Source organism: Camelus bactrianus, chromosome X (assembly GCF_048773025.1).
Source record: "Camelus bactrianus isolate YW-2024 breed Bactrian camel chromosome X, ASM4877302v1, whole genome shotgun sequence".
NCBI lineage: Eukaryota > Metazoa > Chordata > Mammalia > Artiodactyla > Camelidae > Camelus > Camelus bactrianus.
The window spans coordinates 110754944-110779350 of NC_133575.1; the positions used below are offsets into that span (position 1 = coordinate 110754944).

The window sequence follows — 24407 nt, forward strand, 5'->3', positions numbered from 1 at the left end:
TGGTCTGAGAAACTGACACAGCCATGAGGCGCCTACGTAGGCATAGCCAGTAAATATAATCTGCTATTCTAGATGGGATCCTGGACTCTAAAAAGAATCATAGGAGAAAACTGCAGAAATCCAAATCAAGTGTGGACTTTAGTTAATAATAATGTGTTGACATTAGTTCATTAATTGTAACAAATTAACCATAAAATATAAGATATTAATAATAGGGAAATTGGATATAGACTTTCTAGGAACTCTCTGTACTATCTTTGCAATTTTTCTGTAAATCTAAAATTCTTCTAAAAAATACAATTTATTTTTTAAAGAGTAGAGCAGGGTAAGAGTCATTGGGGCTTGGGGGAGGGGTGGATCGCAGTATCAAATGGTGTGACCAGACTAAACATTTGATCAAAGGTTTAAAGGTGTGGTAGTCAGAATTCTAAGATGCTTCCCCCTCCCCCACCGATATTCTGATCTTCTCCTCTTGAGTGTGGTTGGAGCGTGTGAACATGATGGATGTCACTCCTGTGATTAGGTTATGTTCTATGGAAAAGGTGGAGGGACTTCCCCAGATGTAATTAAGGTCCCTGATCAGCTTGACTTTGAGGTAATTAAAAGGACATCACCCTTGGTGGCCCTAATCTAATCATGTGAGCCCTTTAAAAAGGCATCTAAAAGTCAGAGACTTGAAGTAACAGAGACTCTCTCTCAGTTACTGGCTTTGAAGAAGCAAACTGCCATGAATTCTACAGGTGCAAGGAAACAGATTCTGCCCAGTGACCTGAGAGAGCTTGGAAGGCAACCCTTCTCTATGTGAGCCTCCAGATAAGAGTACAGTCAAGTCAACACCTTGACTGCAGCCTTGTGAGACCCTGAGTAGAGAACACAACTAAGCAGTGTCCAGATGCCTGACTCACCAAAGCTGTAGAATAATAAAGGGGTGTTGTTTCAGCCACTGTGTTGGCAGTAATTTGTTACACAGCAGTAGGTTACTAATGCAGGAGTTGAGAGAGGTAGCTATACTGCTACCTGGAGAGAAAAATAGGAAGATAGCAGAGTGGCCATGACCTGACATAGGCTTTAGCAGGGTCACTGGGGCCGCTGTGTTGAAAACAGACAGAAGGGCAGCTGAGTGGAATGCATGTTGGCAGGCTGTCACAGCAGTCCAGCTAACAGATGATGGTGGCCTGGGCCAAGGGAGCAGTGGTGGGAGTGGTGGAAAAGGGTCAGATTCTGGGCTTACTTTGCAGACAGAGCCAACAGAATTTCCCGACCGACTGAAAGTGGGGTGTAAGAAAAAGGAAAGAGTCAAGGACGGCCCCAAGGTTTTAGAATAGAACAAAAGAATGGAGTTGACATTTACTGAGCTGGAGAATCAACTGAACCCTGGGCTGGAGTGCACCCCCCACCTCCTAACCCTGCACATATACCATTTTCCTCCCATGAGTTGTAACTTAATTCCAGGAGATAACTTTTTTTTTTTTTGGAGTCCAGGAGACGACTTTTAAGGTGAAAGTGCCCCAAGGAAAAATAATCATATATATATATATATATATATATATATATATATATATATATATATATACACACACACACACACACACATACATACACATATATATGTATATTATATATTATAGAATACTCAATAATATTTATTGAGCACCTTCTGCTCAGGCACTATTCTAAATGTTCTCTATATCTCATTTAGTGGTCATAACAATTCTACACATAGGTCCTATTAGGTCTCATATTTGAAAAATGATGATGCTATAGATAAGAGAGGTGAAACTTGCCTCAAGTTCTATAGCTGGTAAGTTGTAGAGCGCAGTGGTTAGAAGTACAGTCTCTAGAATCAGATCAACTGGGTTTAAATCTTAGCTTTAGTATTTACTATCCTTGTGATCTTGGAGCAGCTACTTAACATCTCTGAGCCTCGATTTCCTGATAATAGTAATTGAACTGGATGCTCTTGCGTTAGTTCATTTAATCCTCGTAATGATCCCATGAAGCACGTCCTGTCACCAGATGTAGACACTGATGGTTAGCGCAGTACCGCAGTCCTCTCAGGACTCACTCACCTTTGGGTGTCTGTGCCATGGCCCCCAGGGAGGCCACAGGAGTGGCTTGGTGCCCATCTACTTTCTGTACTGTGCTGGTGGAAAGCGGTTGTGATCCTCTTGTGATCCTGTCTCTTCCTTGATCAGCCCAGAAATACCTGGACTCACTACACTTCCCATCCAGACTCACTTATAAGCCTTTATTAATTTACGTGGTGTTTTTGTTTTTCCAGCTTTATTTGAATTTTAGTTTTTATGGTATAACTTAATCCCATTAAATTCACTCATTTTAAGGGTACAATTCAAAGATTGTTAGTAAATTTTCAGAATTGTGCACCACAATCCAATTTTAGGAGGTTTTCATCCCTCCAGAAAGATGCATGTCCATTGCAGTCACTCCTTGTCCCCACTGCTAGCCCCAGACAAGTGCTACTTTCTCTCTATATAGATTTGCCTTTATGTTTTCTATTACATTTTATTTAGAAAATTATCTGAATTATCCGATTTTGACCCAAATGACTGAATTTTTAGTTATATAGTTACTTCAGTCACGTCTAAATGAGCTTTGAGCAACTTCATAAAGACTGAGTCTGTTGTAAGATGTGTGTGTGCGCGCGCGTGTATCACACACATAGCACAAGTCCCTTAAAGACTACAGCACTATTGTATCCATTCACTCATCTGAATCTAACATCATGAGGAAGGCGAAATTCTATGGTATAGTGATTAGCATACGGGGACAGAAACTATATGTCCATTATCTTTACCATCATGTCCCCACTCTTCAGCAGGGTGCTTGGTACAGAGAAGCTTCTCAGTGAATGTTAGAAATTAAAAAAAAAGAAAAAAAGAAAAAAAGAAATGAACTCTAAGTCACCAGCAAGCTAAACTCTGAACTTGGGAAGGTCACTTTGATTCACTGAGACTCAATTCCATCATTTAAAAATGGGGACAGTGTCCACCTCCTTAGAGTTGTGAGGATGGGCTGAGATGATGGATGGTAAGTGGCTGGCACACGGATAAAGATGGCAAGGTTCAGAAATGTTTAGTTACCTGTCCAATACTGTAGTGCAAGTTAGCATTGGAAGAAAGGCTTAAACCCAGGCTTGCCTGCCTGAAAATGCGGTTAAACAATCTCAGTCACAGAATACTTCCACAGACAGCTTAAATGAGCACAGATAATTGTGATCATGTGCTATATTATTAAAGAAAGGTGCAGTGATGGTAGAATTAAAAGTTCCTAAAATGGCATTTTTATTCCTGGTAATGGTGGTAGAAAAGTCACTCAGTGCGAGCCTATATCATTTCACAGCCCATCCTTTATTATAGAAAATACCCTGTCTTGTCTCCTACGTACCTACAGCCCATAAAATGGTGTTTGATCACTTTAAATCCCCTTCTCTGCCTGGCTCTGATTGCAAAAAGTGGTCAGGTTAATTGGAACAATTAAGGTGCTCCTGGGGGATAATTACCCCTCTTACTTTCTGTGTGTGAAGAGGAAGGAGGATGGCTGGTCCTGAAAATGGGATCTCTGTGGCACACTGGGAAAGAGAACTAAAAACACAGTGAGCTGAAGCACAGAATGCGTATGCTCTTGTATTTAATATAATTAGCGAATAAAAGCATTTGTGGTTTCTTGTATCTTTTTTCCCCCAATTCACATACCTTAGAGGATGCAGGAAGAGGTGACCTGGTATCTAAGCCAAGAGAAAGCCACGTCTGGGTCAAGGGGGTCGCAGCAGACTTCTACACACCCCCACTGACCTCTCCTTCCCACCTGTCTCACCAGTACCCCGAGATTATGGCCAGACCTTTTCACTCAGCTTTGAGAAGCAACAGCTACTAATGAGATACCTTTTTCTTTTTGGACTGCAGCCCTTGATACAACAAGATTCTCTTTTTAGGATTTTGTCCAATGAGGTGTGCTCACCAGCAAGATTCAAGTCCGCCCGGCAGAGTCCTCTTGTGCTTTAAAAGTTGTTGTGAACTGCAGTGTCTAGCAAATTGGATTAGGAGGCCTGAAACTGGAAAACACTCTTCACCCTCCAACTTGTATAACAAGCACATTATGAAACTGCCTTGTATTCAAGTCGAGTGACTTGAGCGTGATGTGATGCGGAGACAATTTAGGTGTCAAAGTAAATGGGCTCATTTATACAATGGCTGCATTTCTCACAACCAGTCAATAATTAATGTTGCAAGTTAGGTGCAAGAACCATGTTGGAATTGGCATCCTTTAAAATGACATCCTGCTGTGTTATCAAGAGGAAAGGAAGCAGGCAAACTTCGCCAGCAGAATCCTAAGTAGGTGGCTTACTGGCTCCTACTACAGCAAGCTAGAATCGCCTGCCCACTGACTTCTCCAATTATGCTAAAATGCCTGAATGTAGACTGTCAAATTATGGAAGAAGTTTTGAAGCAATTTTACCTTTAAGGATGCTTAAATTTATAGTTAAAAAATAAGAAGTGGGAAAGGTGGCAGAGCAGAAAGGGCTTTGGGAACAGAGCAAGCATCGCACTGCTATGTGACCTTGAGAAAACCACTTTATTCTGTGAACTTCAGTCTTCTCTTCTATGACTGGAAGTGACACATCCTCCCTTCTAAGGTTATTATGAGGATTAAATGAGCCTCTGGATGTTAGAGTGCCTAGCAGCAGGCCTGTCATAGAGGGGGTGTGTATGCAGTGTTCGTTTCTCACGCATCCCTCTATAAGAGATGCCATAATGGGAGTGAGTTACAGAGTGCTTTATGCATGTGGACTTTCCTAGAGAGGTCTCTAACTTTCATCCAGTGCTCAAAGGTCCAAACGGTTAAGAACCAGCACATTAGATTGAGTTTCAAAAGCAGGGAAGTCTTTTATTCCTTGCTATATACACAGTGCCACATAATTTTGAAACATGAATCGAGTCCCTCCTGGAACCAGGTGTCAATTCATATATCACAGAGCAGCCTGTTGGTGTGATTATTAAGGCGGGTTGATTTCACATCTATCATGAGTTGTACTGGGTGCAAACTATAGCAACAACGGCAACAATACTAAGAAGAAGAACAACCAAGCTTGATTAAAATCTATGTGTTCCACGACTGGGCAAAGTATTTTATAACTATTAATTTATTTAATCACCAAACAATCCTATGAGGTTGCTATCATTATTACGAGCCCCATTTTTACATGTGAAAAATGAAAGAACAGAGAGACGAGGAATCTTTTTTACTATTACCAACCAGTAAGAGGCAGAGTGGGGCTGTTGTCTAAGGAGTCTGACTCCCAGCCGCCCGTGCTCTGACGTAAGTAAGAATGAGAAACAGTCCTGTCCTCGGGGAGCTTATCATCACCTGCCTTGGATTTTTGAAATGAGAGACTCTGGGAAACTTGGACTTGACACCAAGTGGTGTAGCCGTCAGCAAGTCCTTAACATTCTCCGACTCAGTTTAGTCATATATTTAAACATACTGCTGGGAATGTAAAAATTTGCAGCCCCTTGGGAAAACCGTCTGGCAGTTCCTCAAAAGTTACACCCAGAGTTTCCATCTAAGCCAGCAATTCCACTCCTGGTTGTATACCCAAGAGAAATGAAAACATATGTCTACTCAAAAACAGGTACACTACTGTTCGTAGCAACATTATTTATGATAACTGAAAAGGGGAAACAACCCAAATGTTCATCAACATCCATACAGTAGAATATTAATCAGCAATAAAAAGGGATAAAGTACCGATACATGTTACACTGTGCATGAACCTTGAAAACATTATGCTAATTTAAATAAGCCAGACACGTAAGGCCACCTAGTCGATGATTTCATTTGTATAAAACTCTAAAAAATGTAAACTAATCTATAACGACAGAAGACAGATAAACTATTGCCTAGGACAGAGCAACGGAAAGAAGGGACGAAGGGCCGGACTATGAGGGAGTACAAGGAATCTTCCGTGGGTGATGGATGTGTTCCCTATCTGCATCGCAGTCATGGTTTCATGAGTGTATACATATATTAAAACTTATCAAACTGTACAGTTGAAGATGAGTGCTTATCATGCCTCTATTATGTCTCAATACAGCTACTTTTTCAAATGGAGCCAATACCACCGATGTCCTAGAATTGTTATAAGGCTTAAGGAAGATCATAGTCATTACTTTAAAAAATCATTAAAAGAGACTAACATAAAACCTTTAACATACAAACAACACTGAAGAAAATAGGAGTTCTAACTTAATTTTAAAGAATGGAGAGCCATTGTTTATATCATAACGTGCTGAGAATCTCATTTAAGCCATTATCCTCTTCCTTCATGGTGAGCTAATGATCAAGTAACTCAGCGTGTAAGTGTGTGTGTGTGGGTGTGGGTGTGTGTGTGTGTGCTCATATAGAGGGTTTATAAGTTCATATGTATACTGAGTATACTGTATATATATATACACACGGAGTATATATGTAATACAGTTTCTAAATATATATAGTATAGTATAGACAGAATATACACACACAGTCTGTGCATGTGTGTATATATAGTGTAAACAGAGAAAAACATATGCGTTTACATATTTATAGTATAGATACAAAAAATAGAGAGAAACTTCTGTAAAGTTCTTTCTACATTACTTATGAGGAGTGATCAACCTTTTCTCATTTCTATTGATATAAAACATGACTGGATTGTTTGGGGTCAACAGTTTTTTTCCTATTTTCAATAAAAATCAGAGCTTACTTTGTGACATACACTGGGCTGTGCCCTCGATGTACAGCATAACATCTCTCCTGGGAAGAAGGTATTATCAACCCCATTTTACAGATGGGGAAATGAAGGAGCACTAAGAGTAAATGAGAGATTCGGATCACACGGCTAGTATGTGGCAGAGTCAGTAATCATATTCAGCACCATCTACCCTAAAATCCCAAGCTATCTGAGCTCTGCCAGGCTTTCTTCCAAAATTACTAAATCTAGTACATGTGTAAATTGCTAAGACTACCTCAGCATTCAGATGTACAAACAAATCACTAAAATGAATTCAAACCTGGTCTCAACGATTAGTGTCACTTCAGTGTCAGTGAAACCAAGGCTCTGCTGAAGAGAGGAAATAGAAACAAACTCAGCACAGCATAGAAAATGATCATTAAGTGTATGATTCAAAGTGAAATTATAAATATTTTAAGTCCAAGCTTACACCCATGTGGTAGGAATTAAAATGTTGAGACATTCAGAAATCTTAGTGCTATATACAGATTTCTGTATGCAGTCATTTTATTTTGAATTCTCATTTTTGTCAGCGTTCTCTGCTCTTAAACTAAAATTTTAATTTAAGGAGATGCTAAAGAAGAAGTAGCTAAGTGTATCAAAGTAATTTATCAGGTACTATAAATTGAACAGTTTAATCCTGAACAAGGAATTTTAATAATAGTGCCTTAATAAATCTTTAAGTGTATGAGGAAAAGTTACTTATAATCATTTTGCTTTAAAAGAGATTTTTATAGTCTTTTTTTTGAAGTCATAATAGACATAAGACCCATAGGGAAATATAAAAAAAGGAATAGAAGGGTATTTTTTTTACAATTATTGCCATATTACAATAGTCTCAGATCCGGTATGCTAGAGCATGTGCTTTGAGCCAAGACAGGCGTAAGTTAGATTCTCAGCCCTGCTACTTATTAGATTACCAGGCAACTAGGTTACTAGGCAGGTGCTCACCTTTCTGAGCTTCATTTTTCTCATCTATAGAATGATGCTAATGACAATGCCAACCTTTAGAGTCATTCTGTGGCTGAATGGGATCATGCACGTTAGGAACCAAGAATAATGCCTGGTGCATAGAAGTGCACTCAACCAATAGGAGCTGTTGGAGAATTATAATTTGGGCCAGATGGGAGCTTAACTTGACTCCATTTCCTGGCTCCAGGCAGTAGTGGCAGCCTCAGCGATGACTGTCTGCAATGACCTTAGAAGGTGTCTGGACTTGGGGTGAGGGAATCCCAGTCCCAGTTTTGAACAAGCAATGTTTGTTGCACACTTGAGTGAAGAGCCCCCAGACCATCACCTCAGTATACAAAGCAGAGGACTAGTCCACTTTCAAAAACTGGACAGGTAACATCTTTACAGTCAACTCAAATGAACATTTTGATGACTTCCTCTGCTCCCTGCCCTGTGGGAGTCACCGGACCATGCATTCGTACATTGTCTCCTCAAAAATAAGCCTATGAGATAGATGCTAGTCATGCGTGTCTGTGTGTGTGTGTGTGTCTGTGTGTGCACATTTGATGGCTTTATGTATAGACTAGAAATCCATTAGTTGTTCCAGGGAGTTGTTCTCTGATTGGGCTCTCCTCTACTTTGTGGATATTGGTTTTGTATATGAAAAGATTGTCACCAGCAATCCAGTGATGCTTTTCTCTCAATACCCATGGCAACAGCCTTTCTTTGTGAACTAAAATAAGTTTGATACGAATCCTCAAACTGGAGTTTTGACAGGTAGGTAAGAAAAACAGATCCGTGAGTACATTACACCCACTGTGCTGTAAGATAACCATTTTCTTACATAAAACATCACTGCATTTTTTTTCCCTTGGCTTGACTTTAAAAAATGGCGTGCCAGCAAAGTGCCTGGCTGGCTGTGGTCAGTCCCCTTTCCCCAAAGGGCAAACACATTGTTGGGTGGCAGTGAGTGGTATCACCCGCATGGTGCTGTCAGTGGCCTGCAGGCATTTTTTTTTTTCTGGCACACAAAGCCAGAAAAACTGAGAACGTTGGGCGATCTCTAACTTTCTAGGGGTAGCATGCCTGTCGAGTCCAGAAAGAGGTTCCAGGTTATCCCCACTTTACCCCCACTTGAACTTTGGCTCCATGTTGCATGAAACTGAAGATTATGCACCCAGCTTCCATAAAGAGGGGGATTTAGAAGTCCACAGGAATAAGAGAATTAAAATGAGCAAAAAGGAGATCCCAGGAAGCTGGTATGCCAGATGCATAATAGAATGCACCCCCTAAATGTATCCTAAAGCAGGAACTCTGCATCCCAGGTCTAAGACAAACAGCCAAGGATAGCTCAAGACCCAGGCTGACATAAAGGTGTGGGATGAGCACGGTTGGGTATAGAAGGAACTGGCCTCGAGGTGGGTGCATGTGCATAAGTCAGGGAAGACAGATATTGTCAAAGTAATTTTAAGAGAGATTATGGTTAAGGAGAATGCAGAACCTTATGTGAATGTGAAGCAGAGAAGCCAGACAAGACAATAGCACACGATGAGGGCAACAGCAAGTAGACAAATCTAAAAAATGCTAATGGCTATAGTTTAAAATATATGTCAGATTCGCTGATGCTCAGGCTTACTGCATGGGTGTAGGAAACTTCTAGAAGGTGGCAACTCTGTTCTGGGTTACCCTGCTATGGGAGAAGTTCTTTGTTATGAAGAGAAGGCGTCTTCTGAACAATTTCTCTTCCATCATGCCAAAGATCCCCAGGGAGCTTTGGATACAGGTCAGGAAATCTCTCTGACACAAGAGGCCTGGTGGCCTGTACTAAAGCTAATGTCTGGGTACCACAGAGGCTCAGCGTATAATTAAAAGACCATGATTCAAATGCGAAATCAATCTGGCCCTTTGGGGAGAGATGTGCTAAGAGTGATGCTGGAGGAGGAGCCCTGTGGGAGGTTATATTACTGTTCAAAGATTCACTAATATTCCCTGCTGATCCTGCAGGAAGGGTTCTACATCCCTGCCCTGTCAGGCTTAGCCATGCAACTTGGTTTCGCCAATGAAAATGTGCAGACGTGACCCATAGCCCGTCAGGACAGACGCCTGGAGAGCCGTCATGCTCTTTGCCTCTGCCTTTCTTTTCCTTCTGCCATGAGGTGAGCGATGTCCTGGCTGGGGGCTGTTCCGTCAGCCTGGGCCAGGAAGATGCGCCGCCAACCCACAGCGGACAGGAAGTGTGGAAGAAATCAACATGGGCTCAGCTAAGCCACGTACATTTAGGATGTCTTTCTTAGCACAGTCTCAGCAGACCGATGAAAGGACACCGTGGAGCGCTCAGTTCTGAGAAGCGTTTTCTATTGATGATCTAAGAAGGACAGCTAATAATTCAGCACATAATTAGTCATGAATTTCCACCGAAGCAGAACCAACAATTTGGCTCTGAGCCCAAGGATGCTGACTACCATCTGCATATAACAAGGTTTCATTTCAAATAACAAGGATATTTGAAATTCAATAAAACTATGCTGCTTGCCTTTATTTGGTCATGAGTAAGTGAGTGTCCTAACAAAACCTACAAAGTTATCTAGCAGCTAAGGAGAGTGGTCTGACTGAAGAGTAAAAGATAATGCATCCAGAAAGACTGAATTCTCACTTGACCTCCAAGATTGCTTTTCCTCCCTCCCCGTGCTTAAGCACCTGGCCTAATGTCTTTATAAAGTTGAAAATTTTCAGAAGAGTTTTTTTCTTAATGGTGACTAGACAAAAGGATGGGATTTTTAAATACAGATGAAGCTGATGAGATTCCTCAAGGCAAACTTCTAAGGCGAGGCTTTATGTTAAATCCAAAACGCTGCATATTCACGGACCATTTTAAGGTGCTATTTTCACACGTAGATTCTCAGAAACTTAAGCCTACTCTCTTCTCCTGCCTCTTTGCTATTTATTTTCTTGGACAGTTTTGCCATGATGGACGGCTGCAAGAGTCAGTTCATTTCAAAAAACTGTTTGTATGAAATCCTTTGATATGCTAGACACTACAGGGAGGACCGGGAGACCAAGGCTTCACCGACCATGGAACTGATGCCCCGAGGACAGGAGAACAGCCCCTTTCCGGCTGCTAGTTAGCCCAGGGCGGGGCTTAGTGTGAGGGAGGGTCCGATGGCCTCCAGAAAGCCTCAAGTCATGGGGGGAGGGGGTGGGCAAAAAGTGCCCGGCCTCTTTCTCTAAATCGTGTTGCACTGCACGAGATTTCAGGAGGGCTGTGCGGACTTAAAGCCCTGCCGCACTGACAGCCGCCACGGCCCGTGGCATCTCTGAGTCAGCCGCAGAGGAGAGGCTGGAGTCCTGTCAAGTCCAAACAGGAGAAAAAAAAAGAAAGGGCCACTTCTGATGGCATTACCTCTGAAACCTTGGGGAAGCAGAAGCCGAAAAAAGGAAGGCCAGGCTTGAAGTGTTTTCCTTAGTTGAGCAGTAGCCAGCTGCTGAGGCTTTTTATGAGAAGCCTGTGGGTGCAGGCGAGGGTGTGTGGGAGGGCGCACGGCACAGTGGAGGAGCAGAACTGAAGTGTCCCCATCTAGCACAGGCCGAAAGCCCAGATGACTAGTCTGAAACCTTGGTCCAAGATCCGGGCCAGAAACATTAGAGCATGATGTTTGCGGCTGGCTCCCACTTAAAGGTGGGCAAATTTGGATGGAGGAATGTATTCTGCCTGACAGATTTGGGAAAGGCTTTAGCGCTGCAGCGTGGATAGGAGGCAGTGGATGGAAAAGCCCCCTTGCAAGCGGCATGGGCGCGGGCCTGGAAATAGACCAGACGAGCTTTGCTTTCTAGGAGCATCCGGGTAAAGGGGAGACGGAGCATGCGCAAATGAGCTTTCGTACCAAATGGTTGAGTCATGGGATGAAAATGCTCTGTTAGCTTCCCTGGGGGACCCTCTGCTCCTCACAGATTCTCCTAGCTTCAGAAACCCTGAAGCCCCTGGGAGAATTCACCTGATGGAGAAGCAAATGCTGCTGCCCTGTCTTTGGATTTAGACAAGGACGACATGGGCTGGGCCTTTGTACTGGCCATGGAGTTGCCCCACCCCACCCCAGCTCTAACTTGGTTCCCTTGGCAGTCCACGTGGTGGGCGTGGAAGCCTGGTTTAAGGAGATTAGTGTGGGCCCTGAGACTGGGCTGAATGCTCTTTTTAGCCATCCAGACTGTGGTCCTGGCAGCATTGGCACTAAGATTCCAAAAGGAACACACTTAAATGCACAGACAAGGTTGGCAATATGGCCATCAACATTTATTTTCATTTTACTTTCACAGTTTAGAAGGTTTTATTTATTCCAAAACTGGAGTGATTCATTTTAAATTAAAGTGTTGCATGCAATTAATTAATTGTCACCAGGACGTTCTTCCTCAATCTCTAGAATCAGCAGGACTTTTTCAGGGGAATGCTTCTTAAGCACAGAATGAAATGGACTCTCAGACTTCCAAGCCACTGGGATCACTTTGGAATTTAGTCCAGCTAAAGAGAGACCTCCTAATTGTTATGGTTTCCAACAATGCTGTTTTCTTTAGTGTTCTGTCTCTAATCCTGTGAAAGGAGCTATATAAATCACCAAGTGAACTATACTCAGGCTTTTCCCTCCCCCACATTCACACCCACATCATCACCAGATCAAAGGATCAAAGCCAACTCCCAAGTATAACTGGTATTTGCTGCACTAGAAAATTAGTTGTCAAAAAAATTTCACTGAGGGGCCTAGATATTCACTAGATATTAACAGAGATTCTTCCTAAAAAAGCTAACGCTATTTGAAATCCTAGGTTTTGACAGAATTCAAAAGATTATGTAACTGTTGGGTGATATGCAGTGCTGTAACCTGATACATCTAATGTAATTTATACTTAATTAGCATAGAGGGTTATTTAAATATTGGAAATTTGAGTATGTCAGTATGACTTTGAATTGTTAATTTTGGGTGTATCAAAAATAAGATTGGAAACTGACACTGCAGTAAGGGACTAGATATCAGAATGAATTAAGATTCTCTACATTCTTGAAGGTTTTTTTTAACCCAGTGATGCTGCAATTAACAAACCTGGGAGAACAGAGTTCCTTTTATGACAAGCTCAGCTGTGGGAAAGCAACCAACAAAACAGCACTTCTGAGAAAGGGGAAGCGATGTCAGGGAGTGTCATCTGCTGACGTTTGTTCCCACTCTTGCTCCCCTCCCACTCACAGAACTAGGAACCTTCCTGTCCTCTGGCCTCTGAACTCCCAATACAGGGCAGGGGCTGGTGAGGGTGGGAGCTGCCAAGAGTCCAATGTCTGTGGCACACATTTGAGAAGCCTGAGTGGATGGGCTGTGGACTAGGGTTCCCTCCAGCAGAGATGTTTATGTGTAAGGGACCTGCTTAAGTTGGTGAGGCAGGCGGGTTTCGGAGGATTGGGAGACTGAAACTGACATACAGGCAATAGCAGAAGGAACGAGGGAAGTGTAGCTGGGAGCAGAGACAAGTTGGAGGCTACAGAATAGATATCTTCAGATAAGGAAAGGGCCGTTGTGTACAAAAGGATAATTTATCAAAGTAACAGCACTGAAACTTTGTGCTGTGTCTAGCCAGCCATCCATCCGTGCATCCATCCGACCATCCATCATATGCAGCAGTTATTACAGCCAAGGATAGAAAGAAGAGCTTTGTGATATGTGATTCCAAGCAACAGCCAGCAGATGGGGAAATGTTTTAGGCAGGCTTTCCCTATTACTCAGAATCTCCTCACACCTCAAGTCCAGTACCTAGTTTTCCTATGCAAGTAGCAGAGCAGAAACAACAGCGCGCAGACAAAATTTATTAACTTTTAACGTTACAGACTTGAAGACTGGGATCTTTTATTACAGGATGTGCCTGCATTGCTCATTATTAGGAAGCATAGATCCAAGTTTCCGTGTAGCCCCAGTTTTCATGAAGGAAGTGCAAATCATTCCAGATTCTGCTCTATCCTCAGTCCTGAAATCAACCTAACGTTCCATTTCAAATAAATCATATTTTTGTCAGTTGCAGGTTTGGCTGCTAAAACCTTAATGAGTGAATGCAATTTCACTCTGAGAACTAATCCTGGGAAGCCTACATCCGTGACTGCCCATCCTGCAGAAATAATAACTACCAGTGACTTCAGATGCACCGGGAGCTTTGCCTGTTTCATTTCAGGTAATCCTATAACAACCCTCAACTTAAGTGTTCTCTCACTTTTATAGATTCAGCAGGGCTAACTAACCTGTCCAGTCATGTGGATAATAAAGTACAATGTTGACTCTGAAATGACCGTTCTCCATTACACTGCGCTCCCCTCATCCTCCCACCCCCGGCCGGATTCATGGATTCATTACAGTGGCGTTTCCCCAGATTATTTCAGTAGCGCTGACAACAAGTGTATGGATTTAAGGAAAGTTAGACACGTTTCTTTACAGCAGCATTTCTCAAGGCCATTAATACACAAAAAGGCATAGTTCTTATTTTTGTTGCTGTTCTTGAAAAGTATCACCAAAGCCAGAGCAGGGAACGTGCCCTGGGAAAAACCTCAAACTGCTTCAGAATCTCCCTCATAAGCAAGCACTGTCCCAGTGAGCAGGGTCAAGTCCTTCTGTAGCCAGGGACCACAAAGGTGCTGTGTTTTTTTGGTTTTGGAATTTTTTTTTTTTTTTTTTTTTTTTTTGCCTCTTGGCTCCTGTCCAGCAGAGATGCTGCTGCCTGCTCACGGCTGCTGGGGGACGGTGGGGGCAGAGTTTACATCCACGAGACCCTCCTAGCAAATGCACTGAAAGCTTTGCTGCCTCTGGGACAATCCCTGACCTCTTAGACAGTGGGGCAGCTGAGCGAGATGAGGAAGGGTACTGTCTCTCTGATTCCCAGGGCCTGTCATGTCCCCAGGGCCGCGGGAGCCCAGGGATTGGAGGGCAAGACGCCCAGCCGAGTCTAAAGGGACGCTACTGAATGGGCCCTGTGTGCTGAGCGGAGAGGAGGGGTAGCTCTCCTCGCTGGTCCCTGGCCACTGGCCAGACCTGAAGTAAGTACTGTATATGGTGAATCATTGTCAGCGCCGGCCTTGCCAGATGCTGGGCAATGCATAGAAAAGAGCTTGAGTTTCCAGACGCTGATTTCCTCAACAGAGCTCTGCTGTCTCCTCTCCGTTCCTGCCCCCCGCCTTGCCGCCTTCCACCTCTCTCCACGCAGATGCTCAAGAGATCTTCCTGAAGCAGATATCTCACTGTCTTTCCTCTGTGTAAAACTCTTCAGTGGTTCAGGAAATGGATGCTCTGAGAGGTTAATTAACTTGCCCAAGGCTTCCCAGCCGGGGTCTTGGAAATAGAGCCTTGCACAGATCTGGCTGAGGCTAAAGCTGGTCCCCTTAACAACTACTTCTTTAACCTATGAATGCCACTCTGGCTCCCACCTAGGTGGCTTTTTGCCCTTTTCTGGCGACCCAGCCTCAGATCTATACTCTTGCTGAATCAGCTCCAAATCTCTCCAAATCCCCCTCCCCATCTTACACTCATCTGTCTGTCTCACTCTCCTGTTAGACTGCAAATTTGTTGAGCCAGGGAATATATATTATTGAGCAAATTATCCCAGCCCACAGAACAGGGCCTGGCCCAGAATAAATGTGTGTTGAATGGATAATATACAATTTCCCAGGGCCCCTGTCCTGAGCGATCCGTCAAAATCTGTATATTGGAATTCAAAGCTGCTTCACTTTAGCTAATCCGAAATATTGATTTCTAGTGTTTGTGGTTCTTAAGACCCATGCCAATAAAACAAAATTGATATTGAAACCAGGAAAAAAAAAAAGGCGGGATGGGGATTAGAATGACTCAAAGTAGAGGAGCAGTGTGGAATCCTTTGCCTGGCTCTGAGATAAGTATGATACATTTTCCAGATAATAGCCTGTGTTCCACTGAGGAAGGGCTACTCACATCATTCAGATGAAATCTGTTTTTCAAAAGATAGCTCTTTCTTCCCTCCTGTTGCTATCCTTAAAAATTGAATTTTCAGTTATTCACCATTGAACTTGAAAGCAAGAACATTTTAAACATCCATTTACCTTGTTCTCTTATATTAAGTTTTATAATCAGCTCTACTTTTATTTTAACTAATAAAATTATGTAATAACACTAAGAATTCACCATCATAATATAGCCACAGACAAATGCAACTGGATATGTCTTTTCATTTAGAAATGCACCTTCCAGCCCTCTGCTGGCTCTGGTCCATGCTGCCTTTAGGAGAGGGGTAGACTGATGTTCTCAAGTTTATACAATCAAGGACATTTTTTTTCTGAGAGCAGCAATGCAGACACAGATTCTCAATTAATATGCTTGTTGTCAAATTAAGTTCCTTCAATCCAGGAATGAAATATTTCCAGGATGAAGTCCCTTTCATACAATGCCTGAATTGTTTGCCATTATATACACACACTGGCCAGTCCCAACCGAGAAGGGATTCAAATCGAAGTCCGAGCAGTTCTGAGTCATGAGAGTGGGTGGAGTTCTCTTGATTCACTGTTGGCTTTTACTGGGAAGCTTTTAGCAGTGCAGGAGGGACATGGCTGGGGTCCTGAAGGGGACAGGAGGGGTGGTGGGGTGCATTGCTTTCTCTAATCTAATGAGCCAGCTAACAGTCCTTCTCTTTTACTGTTAGAATTTTGCCTGTTTTCTTTACTGTTACCTCCCAAGCATCCAACCCAGTGCTACATACACAGTAGGTTCTCAATAAAGATGTGGTGAACGAATAAATGCCATTGGATGGAAGGAACCTATGGGACAAGAAACACTTAGAGAGCTAGTGCAGGTGGACGTTAGGAGTTCAAACTCTGGAGCCGGACTTCCTAGATTCCAATCCCAGCTCTGACCTTGACTAGCTCTGTGGCCTTGGGCCAGCCCCCTAGCTCGTCTGGACTACCATTTCCTCATCTGTAACCTAATGCTAATCACACTTACCTTAAAGAGTTGTTGTGAGGATAGAATGTTTTAAAGCATAAAAAGCACTCAGGACAGTGCCTGACTTATAGTGAGTGCTCGCTAAGAATGTGCTATTAGCATCACTTATTGCTAAGCAACCATGGATGCAGGGCAACGTTTGCACCCTGCACCCAAGTCCATGCAAGTTGGTAGAACCTTTCTGGTGCTCCAGGAGACGTGGCTTGCTGGCCTCTGTATCTTCAGTGGCTGACCAAGAGACGGTTCTTAATAAATGAGGGCTGTCTGAATGGATGGATGCTTACCCAGCAGCAGGAGCTGATTGGCAGGGTTACAAATCCACGCAGTGGCACTGCTGCTCTTTCCAGTTCAACAATCCCTCGAGACTCTGGCTTCAAACCTCCACTTGGAACCTGCTTGCTCTTTTCCAGTCCCTTGGCATGGTGTTGTATTTGGAGTCTCCATCTGCCTAGCCCCTTCCGGGTGATGGTTCCGTGGGACTGTCTGCCCGTCTCCCTTATTATTTCTCCATGGGGTAATGCTTCTTAGACAGCATCTCCCTGGTTTCATAGACCAGAGGCTGAGGACAAATGTTAGCCCATCCCTGCAGTGGTAACAGGTCCAAGCCTTGGTACAGTGCCCCCAGGTCCCTGTTTCCCTTGATGGGGTAATTCAGATACCAGAAGCATTATTCATAATAGTTCAGGGCAAGAGCTTTGAGGTCAGACCAACCTGGGTCATAGCTCCACTCAGCCACCTATTTGCTTTGTGACCTCAGGCATTTTTACTTCTATGATTCTGCTTTCTAGTCTGAAAAATGAGAAGAATTATAGTAACTATCTCATAACTGTAGGGGCTAGTGCCTAGCACAGGAGCAGAACAGGAAGCCTTTCCCAGAGCCTTAGAAGATGAGGAGAAGGAGGCCAGTAAAGAGTGGCAGGAAGGACAGTCCAGCCAGAGGAGGGTGCCCTGCGCCACATTAGCCTAAAGGGTTGCATTTTCTGATCGGGGAACAGGGGAAAACTTATAACCTCGTTAACGAACGAGCTCTTAAAACTGGTGCCAGGAATAAGTCAAATATTGAGGTTGGTATCTTTTTGTCTGTAGCCTAACTTCCATTCATTTGGATAAGATGAAGCACAGGATAAAATCATAATCAGATGAACTAGGCAAATATGGTTTACGCTAACCATCTGGTATAAGCAAATTTAACCTGTCCCAGAATTATATGTGTTTAATTGGCCTAATTTCACCTGTCACATTCCACCTTCATGTAATATTGCTGCTACATTGAGCTTTGTCCGTGAATCATGGCGCCCCAGAGGGCCATATCTTCAGTGAGGAATAATGAAGGTATAATCACAGGGCATGCGAATAAGGTCTCCAGCAGCCTGAACATGCTAATTATCAGAATTATATTTGGATATAATTTTGTTTTTCCGTTGGTTGTCTGGTCAGGTAATTGATGCTAAGCCTTTTTAATCCTCTTACTGATTGATAGTAAAACAGCCAAGAATGTGATTTCTGGTGGGTTTTCACCTCTATACACTTTACACAAAAAAGAACAGAAGAAGCAAAATCTTATTTTAGAAACCTTTCAGATACTTCCTTTAAGGTGAAAACAAAGAAAATGCTAATAACAATTATAATGCATTTCTGTAAATGAATATTCTGTGTGCTTTTCCCTCGTCCTCATTCTAATACCCGAGTAACTGCATTTGGACCCAGTAGGAACGTGCCCACCTCACACCCATTAGGACCCACATTGCTGCAGCTGACTGAGTCACACCCTTACATCTCTAGCATTTTCTAACCTCTTGCTTTTAATAGAAAGTAAGTGAACATGAAGTGTTTTTCTTAAAAAAGCAGCTTCATGTGGATATATTGAGATGAATAGAGATATAATTGCTAATCTCCACTTCTAGAGGAAAGCGGTGAAAACTGTGTTAACCAAGATTACCCTGAGTGCCTGGAAGGCATGGAACGCACAAGGTCACCACTGCAGTCAAGGAGAAAAGAGAACATATGGTCCGTGATCCAAGTGATGGAGTCAGACAGGTACCCAGATTGTCCTGTTTCCCTCCTCTCTCAGATGGGAGCTTTGGCAAAGGGTGAGCTTGGCTATTCAATCCAACAGGGCTTTACCTGGGGGATGAGATACCTCTTGCCCAGGGTTTCCTTCGGTCAAGATAGGTACAGATATAGAAATTCATGCTCTGCAGGGTTTTTTGACATCGGCAGGTACAGGAAGTCAAAATTGCATTGCTTATCCCCAGGGCAAGGTAGAAAGCAGGAAGTAATACGCAGCGTCAAGAAGAGAAGGTCCACAAAGAATGATAATCTAGAAAGTGTGATGACAGCAAGATACGGACAAGTGGCCTGAATTCCTGTTGGACTCCTATTTATCCAGAAACGGACTTTGGAGAGTGGCAGGTTTTTATCTGCTAATAGCATGACTTCGGTGGAATAATTCAGTCACTTTAAAGGGCGCTGACTGAGATGGGAAGATTCCAGGTTGTTATCCTAGGTTATTCTGAGTGTTGGGTCCTGAGCAAAAGCCAAAAATCTGGAATTAGAAAAAATAAGGACTCAAGGCAACAAGAGACAGAAACAAGGAAACAGTGGTGAGAAGGGCCCAACCAATCCACCAAATTGCGCTTTTCTCATTTTACTTTGCTTTAAACAAGTATCATGCATGTGTGTCTTCAAGACACGAACCTGAACTTGACCGGCACAATAATGCAATCAATCAAACGTGGCTCAATAAGGTAGAAAGGGGGGTCTGATGGGTTTTCTCATTAAGGTAAAGCAGAGAAGATTTTTTATCTCTAACCTTCAGTTAACTATAACATTGACTCCATGGATTCTTACATGTTCAAGCTAGTTTACATTCAGATTTAATTTCACTATTTAATTCTGCCTACTTAATTGACAACTTCTGTTTATACACTTTACCAAGCATAAATATTGGTGCTCCCTGCAACAACATTAGGTCCCTTGATCCGTTCTGTGTGTGTGTGTACATGCATAAATATGTGCGTGCCCGAATTTAGCTATTAAAACATTTCAATTTGGCAAATAGTCACCATTGCATAAATATAATTAATCCACAGGTGTACCTCAGTGCCTGACTCTGGAGCTGCATATTAAGAATGTTAGCCAGAAAATGCAGTAGAATTGTAATGCCATATATAGAAAAATCTCTTTAAAACTCACCCAAGTTAATTCAACTAAATGCTTGCCTTTCTGCCTTTAGTTAAAAACATTTATTTCCAAGTACAGATAATATGACAGGCAGCACAGAGTAGTGAGAAAAATGCATGCTCTGGAGGGCTCCACATCTGCATTTAGATCCCAGCTCTGCCCCTCACTGCTCACACAGGCAAGTGACATGACCTCCCTCTGCCTCAGCTTTTTCTCCACGAGGAAAATGGGGGTCATAGTATCCACCTCTCAGGGTTGATGTGAGGATCTGATGTAGACAAAGAGTCCAGTGAAGCACCAGGTCCACACAAGCTCTCAGCAAATGTTAGTTCTTATTCTCTGTCCAAAGATTGTGGACCAAGGTTTCTGAAATGATTTGCAGGGCTTGAAATCTACATGACTGCAGGAGTGGATCACAGAAGGTGGAAACGATGAGGAGGAGCAGGTGGGGACCTGGTGTCCCCTCCACTCTCTAACTCAGCTGTGGGTCACGCTTGGTTTGCTCTCGCCTCCACTGTGCTAACGCGGAATCTGCAGCAGCAAGCAGGCCTCCGCCTCCACCTCTGTTTCGTACTTCTGCACAAGCCAGCACTCAGAGAAGCCTATTTCCATGCTTGCCACTAAGTCTTTGTTCTACAGACGAAACACTTTGAAGTCCAGCAACACAGCTTGCTAATTGGTGTTCTGATAATCTTCTATACTTGATTTTTACTAAATAAAAGATCCTTTATTATTGATGCCCTCACCAATCCTTTTCATACAGGACGTTGGCTTATAATAAAGATTTAGCTGGACACACAGGGGGAAAAGCATAGAAGAATACATTCCTTTCCCCCCAAGAACCCTCCACGAACTTACAACAATTATTAAATTGTCTTCATTCTCTTGATTAAATCATATTAACATATTTATCTTTTTTCCTTTGGATTTGATCTTTCAACTTGAGAAATCTTTATGTGTGATCAGAAGATACCATATTGATTTGCGGTAATTTTTTTCTTTGTTTAGGCAAGGGCATTGGCTAATTACGTAAACCGGAATGACTGCTTCCAAGTTGTGTATTGATTAACGTCACTTATCACTTAATGCCGTGGCCAAGAGTGGTGTTTTATTAAGAGTAACAGTGGAAAATGCAGCTGGAAATGTGCCTCCAATCCAGTTCACCAAGCCTTGTATATTTGAGGACAGAAAATGCATCTGAGTTCACATCATTGTTGTGTTTTCACCCACAGACGTTCGAGTTGCACAAAGTTACAGTTACAGTTTAGACTTAAATCAAATCCCAGCTTGAGCCACAAAACTAGATCAGGTATGCTTTAAGCACATGTGAAGGAAGGAGGGGAGGCATAAACTGGGGACGTTCGCTTTCTTATCTCAGTGGTTTGCTCCTGTGGCTGACCCGTTACGCCTGCTGCGGGGGGGGGGGGGTTGGGGTTGGGGCATACATGATATCAGACATATCACTGTAAACTCGTTCCCTTTGGAATATCTGAGTGTTCATCCTGTCCTCTTCTTAAAGGGCAACATAGAAAGTAAAGATGACACCTGTCTTACACTGCACGTCCCAAGGAAGGTGGGAAGCACTGGATTTAGAGTCCTTCCGTGGGGATGTGCGATTGTCAGTTTCCACTTTGCTGATCCAGTCTTCAGAATGAAGCAGAATTCAGGAAGCAGCGGGGTGGCCTGACTTCTCATGTTGCTTCTGCCTCTAATAGTTACTCCTGGGCAAGGAATTTAATCTCTCTGAATAGCAGTTACTCCAATTTGCCAGATAAAGGCGCTAGATTTGGAATGATCTTAAATACCCCTCCCGGCTGTAATGTTCCAGGAATACATGCTCTTCTTTGTTTTTCTATTTAAACTTTTCTCACCCAAGTATTTGAAAGTACATTTTATTTATTTTTTAATGCTTTTGTTTTTATTGAAATGTCGTTGTTTTATAATGTTAGTTAATGTTTTTATTTTTATTGAAATGTTGATTTACAACGTTAGTTTCAGGTGTACAGCAAAGCAATTCAGTTATACATACACATACATATATATATTTTTTCTTTTCAAATTCTTTTCCATTATATGTTATTACAAGAAATTGAATATAGTTCTCTGTGCTAAACAGTAGATCCTTGTTGTTTATCTATTTTATATATAGTAATGTGTGTCTGTTTGAAAGTGCATTTTAAACTAAGCCATTTCAAACATTAGATGTCCTAGACAGATTAAGTAAGCAACATACGCAAAAGTGGTTAATGTAAAAATTTATTTGAGACTATTCATCATTTTTGAAGTAGCAGAAAATATGTAGAAATAAAACGGTAGATACTAAAAAAAAGGATACTTTGAGAGAAACATTTCCTGGCTTCATGATGGTTGTTTTATTAGTATTCTTTGCTTTTCTGCTGAATTTATCACATAAATGTATCTCTCTATCTACATTTTATTCATATTTAATATGCAAAGCCATAATTCGTGACACCATAGCAATTCACACATTCATAACTTTAACTTCAAATCTACTGTTACACATTAATAATGAATTTCACAGCAAAGAATATTTGAGTCCCGATTTTGAACGTTCAAAGATAAAGGGTATGCTAATTTCCCTCTATTAGAATGTATGTAACTCTGGAAGAGATTAACATCTCTTTTGGAAGCCAAGTGTTTTATAGACTCAGAGAACAATATGGCGAACCACCATAAATCAGAAAGAAGGGAAAAACTCAGTATCTGTGTACACTGTAATTATAAGTAAAAGTTATGAAAGTTAAATGTTTTAACCCAGAATGTCCAGCATAAATGCACACTGTGTCAGAGAATGTTCAGGGAGTTACTAAATCCTCTAAAATGCCCCATCTCTTTGCCTGCTTTGTAACTTTGCTAGTTGCCTTTATTTACTGTTCACTCTGCCAGGCGCTCTGGTAGCTGACGTGTCTACTTTGTCTCATTGACTCATCACAACAGTGCCATGAAGTAAGTGTTATCCCATTTTTCAGAAGTGACTGTGACTTTCCCAAGTTGACAGGAAGTGACAGAGACAGGTCTCAAAGTGATGTCTTTCTGATTCCAAATGGGTGCTTTTTCTTCGATAAGGTGACCCTTTCTGAAGGCGGAAGTGATGGAGCTAATATAATCAGCTGAAGCCAATCATCCATATGGGGGCTCTTCCTCTGTGCTGGGCTGACTTCCCAGCTCTTTCCTCTGAAATTCCCGAAAAGCGGTAAGAGGAAGTATTATCTCCTTTTTGCAGACAGCGGGATGATGTGCAGAAAGGTTAAGTGACATTATCGAACATGCGCAAACAAGTCAGGATGGAGTCAGGGACCGAAGCTAAACGCTTGCCACAACAAAAGGGTTCGTTATCAGCATACCTGGATGCTCTTTAAAATCTCCTTCCAAAAAGTCTCTTTGGGGCTATCGTTTCCTCTGTATCCTTTATAAGGAAGCAGATGTTATCTGCATGGAACATCAAGCACTAAATTGCAAAGTATTAAGTGTAATTAAGTGTCCTCTAAAGTAACAGAGTCTGACACTTTCCCAAACTTGTCTTGCACTGACTCTCAGTCTCTTAACTCTGAAGAACTTTTCTGGACTTTCTACCAAAGCAAGAGTCAGTCTGTAAGAAACTTTCTTGCATTCTCACAGAATCAGAGATGACCCCATTTTTTTCTCAGACGTACGCGTACTCTCAGAGAGTCAAAGGGAAGGCAGTTGTACCCTTTAACCAGGAGAGAGTTGGGAAAAGTAACTAAAAATAAAGCAAGAAAAGTGTCATTGAAATATGCTCTATCCATGTAGTTTGGTGATCATTAGAGATGCTCACAAATACCCCAGTTTTCTCCTCCTTTCAGACAAATGGCAGGATTACACTTCCCTGTCCCCTTTTAAATTAATCATGGCCATGTGACTTGTGTTGGCCAATGAGATGTGAGTAGAAGTCAGGTGTAGTCGAAGTAGGGTGTGTGTGTCCCTTTTAGGCAGCAGTTTTGAGACCCTGGGCATCATTTACAGTGTTCCCCTCCCCTGGTGCAGTGATGTGGAAGTCCACCTTTAGATGAAGCCTCCATCACCCTGGGGCCATGGGGAGCAGAGTTCTCTGCTATGTCTCACAGGTGGCATGAGTGACTAAACTTTTGATGGGTTAAGCCACTAACATTTATTTGTTTTTAATCACCTAGTCTATCATGACAAATTTACTTATTCATTTAGCAAAATGTTTAAATCATTTTGGGGAGTGGTTTACCTTAGAAAGAAGTAAGCAGGCTTATTCTTCTAAGACAAAAGGAGGAGATGGAGGAGGACCTGAAGAGGGTTGGAGGTGGAGACAACCGAGGTGTTGAGAAGGCTTCTACCTGATGATCTCTATTTTCTTAACAGTGCTGAAGAGCTGTGGCAGGGAGGGATGTCTTATATGAATACCTGGTTCCTACTGGGGGCGAAGCCTTGTGTGTGTGTGTGCATGCTTCAGGAGAGACCAAAATGACATGGGCATGGTATGGATCTAG

The 24407-nt window shown here is 42.4% G+C and overlaps 1 long non-coding RNA gene across 1 annotated transcript in view; it reads left to right on the top strand.

The window, feature by feature from the left end:
• The window catches only part of LOC141576434 (uncharacterized), a 153922-nt gene extending 135159 nt beyond the window's left edge, over positions 1-18763 (top strand). The window contains exons 4-5 of the long non-coding RNA XR_012504842.1: positions 13787-13939; positions 18630-18763. This is a non-coding gene — a long non-coding RNA (uncharacterized LOC141576434). The remainder of the gene's footprint in view (positions 1-13786; positions 13940-18629) is intronic.
• Positions 18764-24407: the final 5644 nt, after the last annotated feature.